Here is a 15,837-nt window from a genome sequence, read left to right on the forward strand (position 1 = left end):
GTATCAGAATGCTGGGTTAGAGACTTCATTATGGGTATCTCGAGACCTCTGTCACTGTCTTGGAGAGGTTCTATGAGTTTAAGTTCCTGAAGTTAACACATAGAATTTCTTACCTCAGTATGCTCTTTAAACTGGAGAATGACCTACGTTACTGAACAGTATTGACTTTTCGGTCTCTTGGTATCCATATCCATCTTTCAGCTGAGATGCCTGCCTACAAGCTACAGCTTTAATAACGGTCTGTTGAGGTTGGTAAGGAAGTGAAGTGACATTGCCTCATTCAAGGAACAAGTTTGTGTAGTGTTAGTGAAGTGATTCAATCCATATGGCCTATCTTTTCTAGTGTAGAATTGATGCTTGCTCTGTTCAACATGCATCACATTTTTATATTCAATACATAAGGATTCACTTCTGTCACCATAAAAATTAGTTTTTACATCTTGTTTTGTTGTTTTTTTTTCAATAAAATCAATTAAGTTTTGATACGATTTTTGTTATTTGATACCCAATGGTTTAATATTTGTTTTATATTGTTGTAAATTTATCTTGTCACTGGTTCTAGTATCTTGTTATCAGTATGTAGTTTATCTTGTTATTATATTTTGTTACTCTCTTTCCAAAGTATATTTTGTTATCAATTTATAGTTACCTTGTTACCAATTCCAATTTTGTTTTCTTACTTATTATGAGCTCTTTAATTTCTTTTTACTAGCTCTGTGTATCTGTCACTATGTATTATTGCTGTTGGAATTTTGTTCTTTGGTATTTTGGAATGAATTATTGTTATTTATTCTATTTTTATTTTGTAATAATAGCCTATTTTTAGCCCTCTTTATACTGGAGACATTCATATTCTTTTATTTATTTTGTAATTAATGGTGTTGCCGTTCAGAAGAAATAAATAAATATGTCTTAATTTTTCTTGCTTTCATTGGTAAAAATGTACTAATGTCATTTCTGTATTTCCGTTGAAACTATTCAGAAATTATAATTTGCTTTACCGCTTGAAGTGGGAGTCAGAATTTCTCTTGAGTGGTAGACCAGATTTTTACCTTTGTGCACAGGTTCACTTAATTATTTGTAAATTGCACATAATATGCTGAAACCCTAGTGTATTACATTTTGAGCAATTATATATTCCTCAGATTATGAATCTGGCACAAACAAAATTATTTATCTTATCAATATTTAAAAGTCACAGTTCAAATCAAGGGAAAAGTTCTGATCTTAAAATGTACGAAAGTTCAGAATCTCTTGTTTTTATTGAGATATGATAAATTAGTGTATAACATAGCCTTAAATCATGAGTTAAAGTAAAATAATAAAGGATCGTCGGAACCCGATGTTTGCACTTCTAGAGTTAATTTCTTAATTTACATATATTGGGCCTATTGGTAAATTCGTCACTGCAATGTGCTATCTTAGTAAATGAATGTTGTGTAGTACTTTTATCCGTTTTTTGGTCTTCCCATCATATGTTAGTTTGGTTATTTAAACGCATATGTGACAGAAACGGCCAAGTACAATATAATTGAATCGTAAAAAGTAAAGGCTCTGTGGTGTAGTGGTAGCACACTCACCCGGCAAGTGAGAGATTCGGGTTCGAGTCCCAGCGGAGCAAGTACTTTTTGTGATTTAATCTTTATTGAGATTATATATATATATATATATATATATATATATATATATATATATATATATATAATTTGTATAATATCTTAAATAAGGCAAAAAAGTTTGCAATATATGTTATCTTAACACTTTTACTGCCGATAATGTCATTTGACGTCCTGCATGGAATTCTATAAACTGCCAACAACGTCTTTTCACAGTGCCGACTTTCACAGTAATAAAAATGCATTTAAACGTATTTGGATTTCGGCACTGATTGTCATTCGCAATTTCCATGTATTTATTTGTTACTCTATGGATTACGATCTATGAAATGTTTTTGGCAGTCATCTGGAATATCGGTACGGCGTCTGGGCAGCCATTTGTTCTGCCAATTTGATGTCTGCATTGTTATTGTTTGGCTTGCTACTACTTAGTTTACAACAATTGTTTTGTAAGTAAATACAATGAATCGTGATAGTATCGAAGACAATCAAGTGCTAGAAGAGTTACTCAGAATTTCAAGTGACGGTGAATGTGATGTTTTATTCCAAGATGACACAGATAATGATCCTGATTTTATAAACGATGGACTTATTGGTAATGCAAGTAGTTTGTTGGCATTGGTTTTTTACTCAAGTAACAGATATAAGCAAAATAGTAATAACTTTTATTATGCTCTTTGATAACTAAAAAACAATCAGGCTAGGCTGCAAGAAGAGACACTACCTATCAGTGTAGTGAGTGCAAAATTGCCATTTCCAAAGAACCATGTTTCACGACTTTCCACACTAAAAATATTTAAAAATGTATGGATTTAATTGTAAATATGTGTAGTTATAGTGAAAGTTATGTCAATATTGAATACAAATAATAATAATAATAAATATATTATGTTATAGACTAGTACATGGTGAGGATTTTTGGTAACATTTTTCTTCAAAAAAATTTTATGTTTTTTAGTTTTAAAACAAGACTTTGTTTGAAAATATATATGCATGAGCATTTGTGTAGAAAGAGGAAGCTTTATAAAAATGCAAGTCCCATGGTTTTTTTGTTTGTTTTTTTTTTTTTCTTAAAACATATTTATTTTTAAAAACATTTAAACGGACCGCAGTCTAAGAAAATTCTCAAAAATAGGAGTCGGCAGTTAACCCGATTGATACCTAATTATTTTTCTTAATTTATCAAGAATTGTTTTGTATGTTACAAACCTATAAATTGTAAGATTCCTCAGGATCCACATTCTCCAACATCATGTGAAAATTAATAATTGTTATTAAATTTACAGTTAGAAATGTTATTTATTTTATAGTGGTTGAGATTTTACACAAGTTATTAACACATTATTACACAAAAATGCGTCTTTTATTGGTGGTTACGTGTAATCCGATGGATGAATTGCTTTATCTTAAATATATATTGTAATCATTTAGGATTCTCAATCTTACAAAACTTATGTGAACATTTAAGTACCTATATCTTTTAGTTTAGAATATTGGAGAAATGAAATCGGATAATTCATGGTATATTTTGGAGTTAAACAAAATTATAAAATACTTATATTATTATGAGACATGTGTAGGTATCTATTAAGTTTTATAACTAAAACCTCATTATAACATATTACACTCAGATTATTATTTATTTGTGATATCTTGAATTGCTGAGATCATCGTCTTACTAGAAAACCAATTTTATAGATTCTAAAATTGCCGCTTTCTTATAACATACAAGTTCAAAATAAAATAATATTAAAACTGATAAAAAAAATTAAATAATGCAAAATATAATGTAATGGCAACCTTCGTAAACAAGTATGGATTGTATTTATTGATTACTACACTACCAATGACAAAATAATTAAGTTTGACTGAGGTTCAAGCAGGACATCATGGTGTTAGTTGCATTATGTAACTAATTTCAATTTAAATAATTTCGTAAAAATGAATATTCTTCTGAAACAACCTAAATGTATAATTTTAAAAAACTATATCAGGACTGTTCCTTATTACATATACTTATTCTTTTATATCGAAAAGTATTATACGATTAATCTAAACTATTTTACGAGTTGTGTTATTGATTTTCCATAGTAAATCAAAACTAGAAATATTTGAGAAATAATTTAAACAAGAACACTTTAAATGATCAGGAATTAGTGCCGGTTTTATAAATCAGTATATTCATAAAGATATTCCTGTCATACTTCCTTCCATAGTTAAATTACATTAAAAATATAAAACCAATATTTAATACATTTTATTGTTTTGTGAGGCCTTTCGATATCCAAGATATCTTCTTCAGACACATCACAAAATTTGTATTTATTTTGTATTAAATATTGGTTTTATGTTTTTAATGTAATTTAACAGTGACCAATATAAGCTCCATCTACAGCATTCCTTCCATAGTGTTTGCTTAACTCACTCTGACAATTAAATAAAATGTGCTATACAAATTCAGCATTTCAATTAAAATTAACTGAGGGCATGACATTAAAATCTGTTTTCAATTATGAACTTTTAATTTACAATTACAGAGTCTAACATAAACCAATATATTACAAAAAAACCTGTTGTTAAAGTTTCACTTCAGATGTCTGGATTATAAAATACTCTGTCATTACCTACATTGTTGATCATAATTTTTTTCCCTATTGTAGACGCATAGTATCATAAACCTATAAATTGCATAATGTCACATTCTGTTATTAAAAAGGTATCTCTTACTTCTGTAATTGCAGAACTGGCTATTTATTCCCCATATATCAGTTTAATTCCTGAACACACCTTTTTAACTATTAACAATTCTGTATTGTTTAATGGGTTATATTACAGTTAAAGTATGGGTCTTGATTTTATGTCCTCTTGGAAATTTTGTAAAAAAATAAACTTGCGTATTAAGACAAAACAAAACTGTCACTGATTACTGCAATTTATTGTTTTTACATATTAATAATTTACGGTGTGAATAAAATGAAGTTACTTCTATGAAGCACTAGACCGGAGTTTAAGAATATTGTTATTTCAAGATGAATGAACAAGTTATCAACTTATAACGCAATTGCTAGATGAACTGTTTATTAAATTAGAATCAAATAATTATATAAAAATACCCAAGTAGGAGAAATATTTGTATTTTTCTTTCATGCATACAAAACAATCAGGTAATACAGTTTTTTATTTGTTAATCTTGACCGTTATTTTGCAGCAATAACATTCTTATTTTTACACTTTGGGTTTGTGGTAAAATAATTAGATTTAAGCGAAATTTAAACACCAACTGTGATTTATCTGAACTGTGGATTTAAAAAATATCAAGCAAAGCGTATAACAATATAATAATAACATGGTATAAGCGTTAAAAAAATTAATACATATTTTAAAAACACATGATTTCAAATATTAAGGATAGCTATGTCAGATTAGGTTTTAATATTATAAACATTGTATATTTCAGACCACTAAATACAAATGTGATTTAATATGAAATCTGCTCAAATCAACTAAAGTTGTATCAGTGGGTTAATTTAAATTAAAGAAATGTGAATTCTGTTTTTTGATGTACAAACAATTAAGTAGAAAGTTTCTTTAAAAGCATAAATATATGCACTGGCAAAAGATTACAATTAATACTGAAAATTATAATATTATTCTCAGGAATTAAATTTTAAACGTTTATTTTTAAGCAGAGGCTGGTCTCCTTTTAATCCTTATTCTGCTCGTCCTCATGGGCCATTGACCTTTGGCGAGGATCTTATGAAATAAAGGGAGAGTCGGTACAGTACATGACCCACACTCTGAGGTTTAAAATTTTACCTCAGTATGTCTTGTTTAATAGGTAAGAACATAAGTTACGTTGAAAATTACGAGTTTATGGCTGCTTTTTAAATCTTCCTCCTCATCCGTCTCAAGCAAAAATCCTGCAACCTCTTGACCACCTACACTGTTCGAAAACATTAAATTTCAAGGCTATATTTTCAATTATATATATATACTAGCTGTTTCCCGCGGCTTCGCACGCTTTTCGTAAGTTTTGCCCGCGTATGAGCATTTCTGGTTGAAGTAAATTATATTTCCAACCCCGATGTAGATTTTACCTTGATGTCACGATCAAGAAAATATGTCAAAAATGTACAAAGTGGTCTACCACTCAACCTTTAAGTTCAACCAAAAATTTAGTTTAGACAATTATACATCATAACTTAGCGCCTTCAAATAGTGTTTCACTGTTTAATATACGTATCTATCTCGTAATTGCAGGTTATAATGTGCAGGCGCTTTGAAAACTTTTCTTCATTTTATTCGTTTATATTCACGACATAAGCGAATAATTCAGATAATAACTATCCTATCTTCTAAGTTAGACTAAATTACGGATACATGTGAAATTTGATTGAAATTGGTTCAGTCGTTTTGGAGTTTATTGGCAACATACATCGTGACTCAAGATTTTATATATATATATATATATATATATATATATAAAACTGTCCGAAGCATTCTTGACTTCAGTGATTACCATTGATGTCATCACCAAAAAAATACGTTTGGTTTCACCAAGACCAAAACCTCTAATATAAATTCAAAATTACTTTTGTATATTTGGCTTTCACGCATTGGCTTTTCAACCAATTGTATTGAAGTTGTACTTGGACATTCTTACTGGTACAAATATAGACCTATTGTTATTTCTAAAATCCCTCCTGGATTGTTATTTCTACGTCCTACTGGTCTTTAAAGTAACGAAAATCCCATCTTGGCCTCTAAAGTTGTGAAATATTAACTGAAATACCCTGTCAGATGAAATCAACTGTTCACATTGTTTTATGACAACACGACCATATGTTTAATTTATTAATTTATCACTATTTTGTTAATATTTATAGTGTGTAAATGATCTAAGAAGTAACCATTAGCTTTTTCACCGTTTTAAAATATCAGCAATTAGGTAAGTACTCATCTACCTGAGAAAATGTTTTAAAACATAACGTGGTTAGAATTTGACTACAAAGACTCCCTTTGAAGAACTATTCTAAATGCAAGTTCGCTGGGTGTGCTTTTGAACTAACCCTTGGCACTCAAAATGCTATGTGTTGTTTTGTTCTTCTACTCCGTAGGCCATTTTAGTGGCCAGGCAGCAGTGTTTGTCAGCCTCTCCTATCTCATTGACTCGTCCTCCCAACTCCTCTGGCCACTTGTGGTGGACACAGCCATTTTGCTCGAACGCTCCTATGGCCACTGTCAGTGAATATCAATAATTTCCTTGTTTTGTTTTTATATCATGTATTTAACATAAAACTAAAATTTGTTGTTATATTTTAACAAAAAGTACCTAATATAAACATGCAACAAGGTTTTAAAATGTTTATTTGCCAGAATATATTTTAAACTGTTTGTATGCGTATTTAAAATTGATGTTTGTTTGGGCTTTGTAGTACACATAGATACTCTTTTCTACATAAAGCTGATAAGCAAACAGTTTTTTTTGTGTAGAGATGACTCTATGAGAATAGGAAATGCCCGAATATCTATGTATGACTCATTCCAGTCCAGGTTATCATTCTGACATAGTTGCGCAATAGAGCCACTCGTGAGTAGATGACATGTTGAGTTGGTTGTGTTGTGTTACTATTTTTCTGGTTTATTATTTTATTTTACATAATAAAGTGTTACCTCTTTTTTATCAGTATGAAGGACATTCTTAGATTGGATGAAATAAGGGATTTAGTTTATAACAGTGAATCAGAAGAAGAGATTGGGTGTGAACAATCTACATCCATTAGTGGTAATAATCTACTAATGCAATAAACAGTGACCATGAAAGTGGCAATTGTTTATAATTGACGAAGAAGAAAATTTTGTTGACGACCCTGACCAAGAGCTTAGGGAGGATCCTGACGATGACACTTTGGTGGTGTTCCTGACGATGACCTTGGTGGTGTTCCTGACGATGACCTTGGAGGTGTTCCTGACGATGACCTTGGTGGTGTTCCTGACGAGGCTTCTACAGGTGATTTAAATAATGTGCCTAGGCAACAGTCAGCTTGACGCTAATGGAATAATAATGAATTAGGTTTTCCGGAGTTCATCTATAAATTAAATGATAATAGTGGATTCAAACCTCATCCAAGTTTAAACCGAGATTTGGAGTTGGATTACTTTAAACTTTTCTTCACGAACGAACTTTCTATGGAAGAGCAAGAGGAAAGACTAAGTGGAACGTTTCATCTACCTGACTTTTAGGTGCCAACAAAACAAAGGATTGTGCAGTTTGCAGCGACCGATCTGGCCAGGGAGTAAGGAAGAGAACCAAACTTTTGTAGTAGCCTACCTGTCCTAACCAACCAGGGCTTCACGTAGGTACCTGTTTTTAAAGTACCACACACAAAAAGGTTATACAATCAACTTTTGATTAAAAAATGAATATCAACTTTTGTCTTGACACTTCGAACTTTCAGTTTTTTTAAAAATAGATTTCAACTTTTCAATAAATATTTCTATTATTTCACACGTGTTTTATAATAAAATCTTGATTTTGTAATGTATTGTTTTTTATCCCCTTAATTAAATACATAAAAAGTAATACAAACATTTATAACTAAGTTAAAATAAATAATATAATGTAATAAGTAACGAAAAAATAACAATTTTACAGCATTTGAAATACAATATAAAGAATGTAGGCATTTAAATCCCGTTTTGGAGTCAGCTGTGTTTACAATCTGGAGTACTACGGGCTGCCACTGTGGGTGAGTATAGGAGCTACACATAAAAATGGTGTGTGGCCGGGGAGTGGAGAGGACAACGCACAGTTCAAATACAGGAGCTATATCGACATTGCCGCTGGGCCATTATAATGGCCTATGGAGTGCAAATGGCTAATGTACCAATTCCAGCTCTTAAATGTTGTAAAATATAAAAATATTTCTCAGTTTATAAAAGAAACAATCACGTAAATGCTTTAACTGGACATTTTTAGCAATATATATATATATATATATATATATATATATATATATATATATATATATATATATATATATATAATTTCAATAAACATTGAATCGCAAAAAGTAGTTGCTCCGCCGGGATTCAATGTTTATTGAAATTAAATAAGGCAATTGCCATTTTTTATACAATTTATATATATATATATAATATAAGACAAAGTTACAAAATAGAAATTATTTTGAAACATAGGCTAAATAGGAGAAGGAGAGTATGACCTCACCAAGTCGCCTCAAATTTAAGTAAAAGAAAAGTCATGGAAGTAGCAATAAGGATCTTATGGATGTAAATTGTCTTATAGATACAATGACAACAATTAAATTTTTTACAACTGCAAAGCAACCACCAAGGCCGCATGGTGAATTCTATAACTATGGGAATAGAAAAAAGTTCACTCACTGGGGAATGTGGTGATCGTAATATCAACGACGTACATGGGGTAATTTTTGAGAAATATTATGGGTAATTTTGAGTTAAGATGGGGGTATTATGACGGCTTACTGTTGGCAAAACTGACAGGTGTTTTATTTTCATGGTTATGCATGTCTTTGACAGTAGATATCTTAACTGCCCCATTGGTCCGACAATGTTCTAACTGTTTGAGTAAATGGACTTAAAATATTGTAAGAACTGTATAGGATATGTTTTTTTTATCCTATTGCTTTAAACATTTAACCTAAAGTTTATATACCTAAAAAAATATGTTTTCACGTAGGCATACTTTTGTCTTAATTTATTTTGAAAAGTCAAAATATTAAGTCAGAACTTTGTAATCTTCAATTTGTTTTCATTTTAAGATTGTAACATGGTTGCTCTAATAAATATGTATATTATTAGTTATGCACTGTAGGGTAAGGTAAGGATATTTCGCAGTAAAAACCTAAAAAGTTGGCTTTTATACAAGAAATATTTATTTAAAAACTACAAAACGTATGTAATACAAAAAAAAAAACACATATTAGTTTATAATTTCCTTTAGTTTTAAATTTATTGCATTATATATGTATATATATAAAAGCTGTTTTTTTTTTCTTAAGTCTTTCAAGGTAAGGTAACTTTGCATTAGTACAGGTAATTCCGCAATGGTGGGTAGGTTAATTTCGCAACATTGTACAAATAGGCATACCTGATGTTAATCCGAGTCCTCACTTCCATAAAACGGCTCACAAGCGTCACACATATAAATTAGCTCCTTTGTAGGATTTTTCTGGCACTTTTCGTGATAGGGGAACTTACAAAATGAACACTGTAACCACTGAGCACCATTCTTCTTCTTCACGTCCTCCGAGAACAGTTTCAAGCATACACCACACTTCCAATCATCATCAGGCTTGGCAGGCCTATCTTTAGGAGTGCCGGGTTTTGGTTTGATCCATTTTATCTCTTTCGGGTGGGTTTAGACACTTCGCAGAAGAGTCTCGTGGCTCTTTTTGGGGGGTTTTCTTTCTTTTTATGGCGCCCTTCGTAGCCATATCTCCAACTTCAGATGTTGTTTGTTTTGGCGCGTGAGGAACTTCAAGCAGCTCTTCTACACCATGCAGTTTGTTCTTCAGAGGGGGTCCTTTGGAGAAAGGGTAGACAGTGTTTGTCCAAGATCACAAGGTAGGCCTGACTTCCTAACACGAGTAGCAGGTGAAGATGGACCATAGCGATCAGTGAGCCTGCTTGGTGCCAATGCTTCTGCAGGAAAGAACGTTGGGGTTATAAGGACAAGCCCCAGCTTTCTTGAATGAGTGTATGATATTCAGAGGAGTGAAACTTTCCAGAAATGCAGGAGTAAAGAGCTCGTGGAAATGGGGAACGACTGGGCATGTTGTTTGGGTTCAGTAACATGTGATTGTTCAACAATTTTAGCCCAGAACACTTTTCAGAGACTTGTAAACTCCTACATCAAGGGGTTGAAATAAATGACTCGTGTGTGCAGGGAAAGTCATAAGGTAGATTTTCATTTTGCTTTGCAAGTTCTATGACTTCAGGCCCAACATGCGAGCCATGAGAGTCCATCAGTAAGACAACAGGCCTTGCTGGACAGATAGCACCAATGAAGAATTTAAACCATTCTAGGAAAAGTTCTGAATTTATCCAACCTTTTGGGGATAGCCTAATAAGTGAGTTAGGAAGACTGTTTTCTTTGAGTTGGTCACTCCATCTTATCCCTTTAAAAATCACCATTGGTGGGATGAAACTTCCATCAGCGCAAACACAACACAATACTGTTTTGAAGCTGTCCCCGCTCTGCGTATGTTCTTTTATAAACATATTTTTTCCCAAATTGACACACTATTTTATTCGGTTTTACAACATATGTGAGTCCTGTTTCATCTACATTCCAGATCCTATTTGGCTGGTTTTTTTATTCCCAGTTGAGACAAAAGTTTGTCTAATTTTTGAAAATAATCTTGCACCATCACTGGATTTGCCATGCTTGCTCTGTACCTTGATAAGTTTTCGGGTGTCCGAAGACACAGATTATAGCGTTTTTTAAATTTTTGACCACCACAATTTGCTGGCCGTCTTTTTCTCTGTGTTAAAAAAGTGTGATCTGCACTATATTTGTCTGAAAGGTCATAAGCCAGTTTTCTAATTGAAGCACTGTAAGGCCAAAACCCAATTCCTGCATTTAAACAATAAAGTTTAAAAATACGCAACTCAATATCTGAGGGCAAGGCGAATGGTCCTGCCCATTTTGAGAACATGAGCATGATCTAAATCGTCATTTTTGACTAAAAAGTCTTTTTAATGTATTATAAGGAACCCCAGAGTCCTTGCTTGCTTTGTACAGGGTTACTTCACCTGCCTTCACTTTCTTCGCCGCACTTACTAGATCAGATATTTCATAATTTCTATAAGTCTTACGTTTGCTTAGCTCTTTGTCTTTAGGTTTAACCATTTTTAATCAAGAGTAAACTGAAATAATATGAATAATGATGTTTCACGAAACACAGTATTAATCAGGTTAGGTAATTTCGCAGTGAAAAATAAAGAGTAGGAGAAAGGTAAGGTAATTTTCGCAATAGCCTACATTTGATTTTTTAAATATGCATAATAATATAACATTACTTATGCGTCTGTATATCGATTTTATCAGGCAAAATAGCAACAAACTTTCTTAGGAAAAAATAAATATACCTATACAGTAACAGGAACGTGTAAAAATTATAGTGATTTTGCTAACAAAAACATCCTAGTTTCTAAGGTTATAGCTTATATATTTTTAAGGTTAGAATTATCAAACTACTATTAAATGAAACTGTGTTTCATGAACAACATGTACCACACCAGAACTTCTACCCACACACACGTATTATATAAACTAAATCCACCAAACAACTATATACTCGTAAAACAGCACAACACTCTAAAGGAATTGTCAGACATAACCTTTAACTTTGTTTACAACACGAACTAGAAAGCAGAACCGGCGAAACATGTGTTTCTTCAAAAGTAGACATCTTTCGCTACCTAGAGGCAAATTGTATGAACTAATAACTTTACAGGCAAGTCTGTAATAAGAGGAACAGAAAATAATGCGAAGTTACCTATACTGCGAATTAACCTTACCTTACCCTATCCTCTGGTGGAGATACTCCATGACAAATATTTATAACCAGATTATTTGTTTTGTATTATAAATAATTATATTTAAATGGAGTTTGTGTTCTGTCAAATAAAATTGTAGTCTTGTCATGTTAACAACTTTTTTTTATTTATCTTGTTGCAATCTTCAATTGACAATTAATTTGATGTTTTGTACATTTTTACATTTCTTAATATAATTTTAGTAAGAGCACATTTCATTATAAATTTTAAATAGTTAAACCATTTTATATTCCTGACTATAGCTTGAATTGTTGTATCCAACAAAAATAAAATACTTCTTCCTAATATATTAAACTAAAACACTTACACCTTTTATTTGGTTTCTTGTCCGGTTCACCGAAAACCCTAATAAGAAACAAATTACAAATCTTATTAAAATTTTATTGTAGTTTAGATTTTATTACTTTGTTAAAACAATTTACTTCTTAGTTATTTAAAACATTTTAGTGAAATTTTATTGATATTTAAAATTTTTTACACAGTAAAGATATGTATGAATTTTTATTTAAATTAAAACAATTAGTTGATTGGTTCAAAGTTCTTATAAAATGTACATACCCGTAAACTGGGGTCTTCTTTCAATCCGGACTACTAACTATGTGCCTACAAGGCTAAACTACACAAGATAATGAGCAGAGCTCTCCAGTAGTTTTGTTCTAACATTACAAGACAAGTAACCAACTACGTTTGCTATTGGTCAGCAAGTTTTAGACCTCTGAACCAATCGAAAAATTGAGTTTCTTACAATGGAGTACTATTGTTTTAGATGTACAGAACTGAACTTGTCCAATTCAAGCTATTTCAGGGATGCCTTATTTTAACATTACCCGGTATACCAATCTTAGGTTTTATTTATTTATTTTTTTATTAAACTAAGCACATTACATAAAAAAATATTTGGTTCAATTTTCCATTTTTTTTTTTTTATTAAACAATTTATTATTGTAACTATTTGCATATACGGTACAAGATGACAAAGTTCTAACTAATAAATAGTAAAACAACACTTTTCCAATATAATTTATCTTTAGGACCATGAAAAACTGTAACAATTTCACTGACAACCAATTTATAAAAACTATGGTTTCTTATCCTATCATTCAAAAATTATACTGCCTCATAAAAGTACACAAACCTGGGGATGGAATGCGACCAATAGTATCCTGCAAAACTCCCCAACATATGTTCAGTTTCAATGGCTGTAGTAAAGTCTTTAAACTTTAGAAGACTTCCCTTCATTTTCCGTCAAGAACAGATACGATTTTATATAATCAATTAAAGACGTTGTTCTAGGTGAAAACGACTATCTTACATCTTTTGATTAACATTACTTTATCCTAATGTTCCAATTAAGAACACAATGAAAATAATTACAGATGGGTTAAATTCTAAAAAATATACACAAATAAATAAATGAAGAATACTCCCAGATGATACACTTGTGTTTGAATCAGAGCACATTCCAATATAAAGAATGCTACTCAAACTCAAATATATGGAAAGGTTATGGGGAATCCTCTTTCATGTGTTATTGCAAACATTTTTATGAACCATTTTGAAACTATAACCAAATCTAAAATGATATATTTCCAAACAATATTGATTCGATAATGTCTTTAAAATGTTTAATACAAATGAAAACCTACAAGATTTTATCACAACTTTAAATTCATTTTACTCTACTATTAAATGTAAATATGAAAATGAGCAAAACAATAGTATCCGTGTTTTGACGTATTGGGTTTAGAAATGAAACTAAATTTGAATTCGATACAAAGAGATGACCAACTAATCCAAATAGATTTCTCATCAATGAATCTAACCATCCACCTGTACAAAAAATACAAACTTTTAATTTAACGATTTACAGACTTTTAAATACGCCACTCTCAACAGAAAACTACAATAATTGTTAAGAACTGAATTACATAAACATATTGTTATCTTCAATGGTTACAGTACACAACTTGTTGACATGGTAAAAAAGCATTGAAAAGAAAAAAATCGAAAAGATAAAACATTACAACCACATCAAGACACAAAACAAGAATTTATTTGCACCAGATACAACACTTTCTCAAATCAAATACACACAACCTTTCAACAACATAAAATAAAACTGTTACTCGCAGAACAAGTAAAGAACAATTTTAAATTTAAGAAACCCTAAAGACAACATTTCTAATGATAATAAATCAGGAATTTATGAAGTCGAATTAGATTACTATGACAAAACGTATATTGGACAAACAAGAAACCAGTCCAAACCAAAAAAATAAAACAAAATCCAAAAACAAATTAATTCATCACACACAAAATATGGAATAGTTGAAAAATCTGCTGTAGCCAGCAAACACTAAATTGAATCAGAACAAACAATATCACATAACAATCTAGGAGTAACAAAACAAATGGACCTAAATGGTTGGGAAACACTACATGTAAACAAGAATACAGAAGAACTCATAGATAGTAAAGAAAAACATATCAAGAATTACATTCTTCTTTTGTCCCAATTTATTAAAAAAACATATACAAAAATTTAATTTCTCTTTCTTCCTAATTTACTGAAATTACTTTCTTTCCTAAAAACTGATCTGTAGGATATATATTTTTTGAAATAGGCTGAAATATTTCCTAATTTTTGTATTTACACGATATGAATAGTGTAAATATTTATTTGTGGAGTCGCCTGAAGATAAAACCTGGTTTCGAAAGGCCTCGTCCTTAAAATAAATTATATTGGGAAATCATGTTTATTTTACTTTGTACTAGCTTAAACTTTTCCAATTGCTCCAAAATTCTTCAAAGTTCTAACTGCACATTCACACTTTTCAAACTAAAAAATAGCACGGTAGTTAACAGTAATTACTATAAGATAGTAAGTAAAACACAACTTTATGTTAAAATAACATATTTATTCATTCTTAATACAAATATTGTTATATATTTACGTTGTTCATATCTAATTGTTCTTTTTTGGAATAGGGCTGTAAAACTTCCTATTTTCAAGAGGCATGAGGGGGAAAGCTGCTTCCATGTCTTTATTTTTTGCTCAGAGATCTCTCATTGACTTTTATTTTCTAATATAGATTCCAATATCATTTCCTGTTAAAGGTTGTTGTGTACGGGTTACGGGGAATCGGAATAAAAGACTGAATTAGTTTTACATCATCGACTGTGCTCGGTTAAGGTTGGAGGGTAACTGAGAGAGAGACAAGGGCAGGACACTGGAAGTGGTAGGTGGTGTGATCTGGTGGCGTGATGAGAACAGCCAATGGCATTTATTCAAACTAATCACCCCATATGACGTCACAGCATCATAGATCATACAGTTGGTCTTTGGCTGTGGCTTTAACTTGCCAGTAACAATTTATAATATGTATAATAATTATTATTATAATTATTATTGTAATTCAATACATTACATTTCCTCCCTTCCAAATTTCAAAATAAATTGAATTCACACAAGTCATAGATAAATTAAACAATACAAGTGTAATAATAAATATATAATAAACACATATAAATATAAATAACACATATCATTATTAAATGTCATCCTTAAGTACTGTAAGTTATTTACAAGTTTAATTTCTCTACAGGTTTCCTA

Source organism: Homalodisca vitripennis, chromosome 5 (genome assembly GCF_021130785.1).
Source record: "Homalodisca vitripennis isolate AUS2020 chromosome 5, UT_GWSS_2.1, whole genome shotgun sequence".
In the NCBI taxonomy this organism is placed as follows: Eukaryota; Metazoa; Arthropoda; class Insecta; order Hemiptera; family Cicadellidae; genus Homalodisca; species Homalodisca vitripennis.